Here is a 6000-nt window from a genome sequence, read left to right as displayed (position 1 = left end):
CGAAGAGATTGAGTTATTAAGCCAATAGGAGAGCACGTTCCCGTTGGCTTATAGCGTCTTCATCAGAAGTGCTGCAGCAGCATAGCTGCAAGGGTGCTAGTGGACTGATGAAAGTTAGTAGTACAGATCCGTCCTAAGACACATAGAAATGAGCTGAGAGAGACATAAAAATGACTTGCTTTCATGCTGCTTCATTATCAACCACAACATAGACCACAAGGAAGCCTGATGACCAGCTGCAGAGATGATTAGCACAACCTGAACAAGATGACTTTCAGGAGGGAGGTGTAGATGGAAGGCAAGCTGAGGTTTTGTGTGTCATTGTCAGTTTATCTTGTACAGTGTTAGACCACACAGAAAAGTGGATTAAGGAACTCTGCCATCAACAAACACTCCGGAAATCCACATCCTGTCAGCAATTTCTCCTCTCAGCTGAGCTGAAAATAAAGGGATTGATGGGAAATCAATAGAGCTGAATTGTCATATGCAGTAGCTGGGTAATGGCAGCATTTAAGGGTTAAGCTATTTGTTATAGCCCACAGCTTCTTGCAAAGCACAGAGTAGCTTTCTGAAAATAGATTCTGATTCTCTTTTGGGTCTGGCAATTAGTCTGTTCATTTGCTGCTGATCCTCAAATAAGGAAGGATAAAGGCTACATATTACAGTTAACGTCACTGTAAGTTTGATCATCCACAGGATCCTCTGCTCATTTCTATGTACATGAAGAAGAGCTCTGTGTAGCCCCAAAGCTTCTCTCTCTTACCAACAGAAGTTGGTCCAAATTACCTCACCCACCTTGTCTCTCTATTTGCCTTAGGCATTTCTAGCGTATTGTCTGTTTAGGAAAATATAAACAGACTCAGTGATCGCATGTATATGTGGGAAAAGAACAGGAGTACTTGTGGCCCCTTAGAGACTAACAAATTTATTTGAGTATAAGTTTTCGTGGGCTATAACCCACTTAATCGGATGCATATAATGGAACCGATAGTAAAAAGATATATATAGATACAGAGAACATGAAAAGGTGGAAGTTACCGTACCAACTCTAAGAGGTTAATTAATTAAGATGAGCTATTATCAGCAGGAGAAAAAAAATTTTGTTGTGATAATCAAGATGGCCTATTCCAGACAGTTGACAAGAAGGTGTGAGGATACTTAACATGGAGAAATAGATTCAATTTGTGTAATGACCCAGCCACTCCCAGTCTCTATTCAAGCGCAAGTTAATGGCATCTAGTTTGCAAATTAATTCTAGTTCAGCAGTTTTTTAGTAGGAGAACACTTCAACCTCTCTGGTCACTCAGTAACAGACTTAAAGGTGGCAATTTTGCAACAGAAAAGCTTCAAAAACAGACTCCAATGAGAAACTGCTGAACAGTGTGATGCTGTTGCAAAAAAAGCAAACATGATTCTGGGACGCATTAACAAGCAAGACACAAGAAATCATTCTTCTGCTCTACTCTGCTCTGGTTAGGCCTCAACTGGAATACTATGTCCAGTTCTGGGCACCGCATTTCAAAAAAGATGTGGAGAAATTGGAGAGGGTCCAGAGAAGAGCAACAAGAATGATTAAAGGTCTTGAGAACATGACCTATGAAGGAAGGCTGAAGGAATTGGGTTTGTTTAGTTTGGAAAAGAGAAGACTGAGAGGGGACATGATAGCAGTTTTCAGGTATCTAAAAGGGTGTCATCAGGAGGAGGGAGAAAACTTGTTCACCTTAGCCTCCAATGGTAGAACAAGAAGCAATGGGCTTAAACTGCAGCAAGGGAGGTTTAGGTTGGACATTAGGAAAAAGTTCCTAACTGTCAGGGTAGTTAAACCCTGGAATAGATTGCCTTAGGGAAGTTGTGGAATCTCCATCTCTGGAGATATTTAAGAGTAGGTTAGATAAATGTCTATTAGGGATGGTCTAGACAGTATTTGGTCCTGCCAAGAGGGCAGGGGACTGGACTCGATGACCTCTCGAGGTCCCTTCCAGTCCTAGAGTCTATGAGTCTATCTCTGCCATTTCCAAGCTTCCTGTTACTGTTTCTCCCTGAGCAGTGGGCCTACCCTGTCCTTGGTCTTCCTCTTGCTTCTAATGTATTGATAAAAAGGTCTTCTTGTTTCCCTTTATTCCTGTAGCTTGTCTGAACTCATTTTGTGCTTTTGTCTTTCTAATCTTGCCCCTGTGTTCCTGTGTTGTTTGCCTATATTTATCCTTTGTAATTTGTCCTAGTTTCCATTTCTTATATGATTCCTTTTTATTTTTTAGATCATGCAAGATCTCGAAATTAAGCCAAGCGGGTCTTTTGGCACATTTTCAATCTTTCCTACCTAGCGAAATAGCTTGCTTTTGGGCCCTTAATAGTGTCCCTTTGAAATACTTCCAACTCTCCTCAGTTGTTTTCCCCTCAGTCTTGATTCCCATGGGACCTTATCTATCAGCTCTGAGGTCTCTTCCAACCATAATCTTCTATGATTCTTGAGCAATATAATATGTACTTTTCTAGGGTGCAAAGCTGGGACTGAGGGATATGCAGTTGTTGCCCTGTATTAGTTCATAAGTGGCTGGGAGAGCATTCATGTAACTTTGCTGGGTGTTGCTTCATATGCTAATATCTGTCTGAGCAGGGCCTAGAGAGACTGCTTTTCATTAGCAGATCAGTATAAGAGACACCCTGGTATGGAGAATTAAGAGGATAGCACTGTTTAAAGGTCCAGCTTCTGCCCTGGGTGATGTCACCATCTCTCACCTCTCAGGAGCAGGTGGGGGAAGGGGCTTTAACCACTGAGCAATGAGATATTCTAATGTGGGGCTCCCCCAGTCTCTCCATATATTGAAAGTCAAGTATTGAGTATACACATCTGTAGAATTTCATATAAGAAGCATGACAACGTACCACATAAGCTAAAATAAAAAAGAAATGCAAGTTGAAACAACATTGTGTTTTTGTCAGAAATGTGTGGGGGGTGGAAGGACAAGCACATTCTTAACTTAAACTGTAACTAAATAAATTATCTTTAGGCCTAGATATCCCATGGCTAACAGCTCAAAGGATACTCAGTGATCATGCAGTATGCACAGAAATAGGTATGGAACACTAGTTTTACAGCAGTCGGTATGAATCTAATGAAATGTTTTGATTTGTTTTTCACTATGTCAGTAGCCTTTTGGAGTATTTTATACATTTTAGCAGATTTACAATTTGAACAATTTTCAGCCAGGTTTTGTTTGATTCATTTTGTAATCAGGTACTGATTAAGCTGTAATAATATTTACAGCATGTGAAACATAGCTGTTGAGTGTTATGATGGCCCCTGCTGCTTAGATGTTCCTGAAAGAAAGTTTAGTAAGACATATAGCCTATCCTGAGACTCATTCACTGCACTGGCTTTGAATCAATTGTATCCCTGTGGAAATAAACACGGCATTGTAATAGAAAGTTTTCTGCTCTGTGCAACAGGTTTGTTCCTTCTAAATTCCATGCAATCAAAGAACAAAGTCTTATTGGCTATCCTGAGATCCTTTAAAATTCACTAGAAATCAGTATTCACTTTGGAAGAAATCCAGGCATGAGAAGTTATATGAAAATCAGGGGAATAGAAAACCACCACTAAGATATTTTGCTGAAATTTATTATTGAATGTTCATGTAATTACTTCTAAATTCTAGAAGGAGAGAATGGGGAAAATCCCCTGAACAAACTAGGTATTAAATAAAAAAGATCCCGTATACCATATTATACTTGAAAATAAAATATTTCTAGTACAGGAATAATTAAAATATATTTCTTTCACTAGGGATTAGAATCTTGAAACAATAGATAATGCAGTATCTTTGTTGTTTTCATTTTATTTTCTGCTCTACATACAGAAAAATGAATAAATGGGAGACAAAATCTGAGACCCAAAGGGTTACAAATAACAGCACTTGAAGCAGAATTATTTGAACTCCATTACAATTTCACAAAAAGTGAAAAGAACTCAAGGGATGTAATTTACATATCAGTCCCAACTAACATTACTTTTATGTAATACAACAAAGTAACATGAAACTTAGAGAAAATGTGAAAATGTACAGAGCTGAGAATAATAAATCATGAAGCCATTAATTTTTATATACACAGATAAATACAAACATATGCACAAACATACCCCATCTCTGTTTGGTTGCTAAACATAGCAAAATGAAATGAAGTGAGCAAAAATAAGTTACTGTCCTAATAGTTAATAATATGTTACAACTTATTGCCCTCATAGCTGATTAGGAGTTGCTGGCCACTGTTGATTGACACAGTGTCACATCACACTTTCAATCTAAAACAATGACTTAAGCACGTTCATAACTTTACACATGGGAACAGTCCACTGAAGTAAATTGGATTGCTTCCATTCTGAAAGTTATGGATGTGCTTAATTCTTGGCAGAATCAATGTGTCTAAACAAGCCTCAGCACAGTGTAAGCAATGCTCCTGAGTGACTAATGCAAAAGACATAGTACTGGAGACATTGGTCAAGATCCTTAGTGCAGAATGAGGAATGCTCTGTTCGGTTTTGGAGTGGTAGAGGTTAGAAAAGTGTCTTTTTGTCTATGTTTATGCTCTCCTGATTATGGGACTTTCATGGCACTGCTCAGTCCAAACATAAATATGAGCAACTTGAGAGCTATTCACAGCTTGGCGTGGCTGTTCCAGTAGTTTGGGATCAATAGAGATGTAAAAGATCAGTAGCCTCTCCTTCTTTCCCCCTAACTAAACCCTTCTCACTGGTGACATAAGAACTATGATGGCAGCTCTGTGCCACCCCATAATTCCTCTGCTCTGGAGGGATCCTCCACTGGCCATCTAGACTTGCTTTATGGTTGCTATGCACTATGACAGCAGCACAAAGTTACTCCATTGTATGAGAGAACAGAAGTCATTAAAACATGTTCCAACACAATCCTACACTCCTCATTCAAGTAAAACTCCCAGTTTCAGTGACAGATATAGCCAAGCAAGGAATGTTGGATTGGCCCATCTGTATAGCATTTTTTCACCTTTCTGCTGCTTTTTAGACTGCACAGTAGGAGCCCAAAATGTTGAAGGAAAGCCTAAATATTGGGAAAATAAAAGAAATTAAACACTCCTGGGGCACCAAGCAGTGTGGCCAGTCTTGCCCTAAATTCTAAAGTTTTTTTTTTAAATAACAGTAAAGAATGTGCTTTTTTGAAGAGCTCTCCTTTCTCTTCTGCACCCAAGCAAAACATTAAACTTGGAATTATTTCAGTCATAAAATTGGCCTACATTATTTTTTATGAGTCAGGCCTACTAAATTCTAAAGCCAAACACTGGTAGAAATCTTCCAAACTGTAAAACTAGATATATGAAAAATAGGAAAGAATTATGTGGAGTGGGGAAATAGAAACATTTGGTTGAAATGCTAAGTATAGCACTTTAATAGATTGTGGCTGAAAGGAGAAAAATGAGCAAAAGCACTATAAATTTCCACCTGCCCAGTTCATGTGAAAGAGAGTTTAGTTCATTCATCTCACTTGATTGATAGCATCAATAAGCCTTTAAAAAAATTCTTTGTCATCAGTCATAAACTGATAGAATTTTAATTCAGGAATAAAGAACTGGAATAATAGGGTAATACTGAATGCAACATTAGGAGCTGCATATGGAACTATATTTGCATATGAGTGAAAGTATTTTTGCACAGATTTCATGTCAAGATTCAAAAGAATATTCAGCCCTCTAGTGAGCTCCCACGAATAATTTCTTCAAACTTTGTGGTACAAGTATATATCTAGGGTGCTCATTCCTTACTGTAAGATTGATCCCAGAGGGTAAAACTTGAGCCTCCTTGACATATTCATCACAGACCATTCCTCCCTTCCCACAACTGAAAGCCTTTTTTCCTCTAGGTTTATTTCCTGTATTAACTGATACCTAAATAATACAATATTCAAATATAACATGCAATTCACAATTTTCCTCAAAGAAAGGTATAAATAGATTAATAATGCCCCT

The sequence above is a fragment of the Gopherus flavomarginatus genome, chromosome 5 (genome assembly GCF_025201925.1).
Source record: "Gopherus flavomarginatus isolate rGopFla2 chromosome 5, rGopFla2.mat.asm, whole genome shotgun sequence".
NCBI classification, from domain to species: domain Eukaryota; kingdom Metazoa; phylum Chordata; order Testudines; family Testudinidae; genus Gopherus; species Gopherus flavomarginatus.
The sequence above is the reverse complement of the archived record's forward strand: the minus strand, read 5'-3'. Positions refer to the sequence as shown.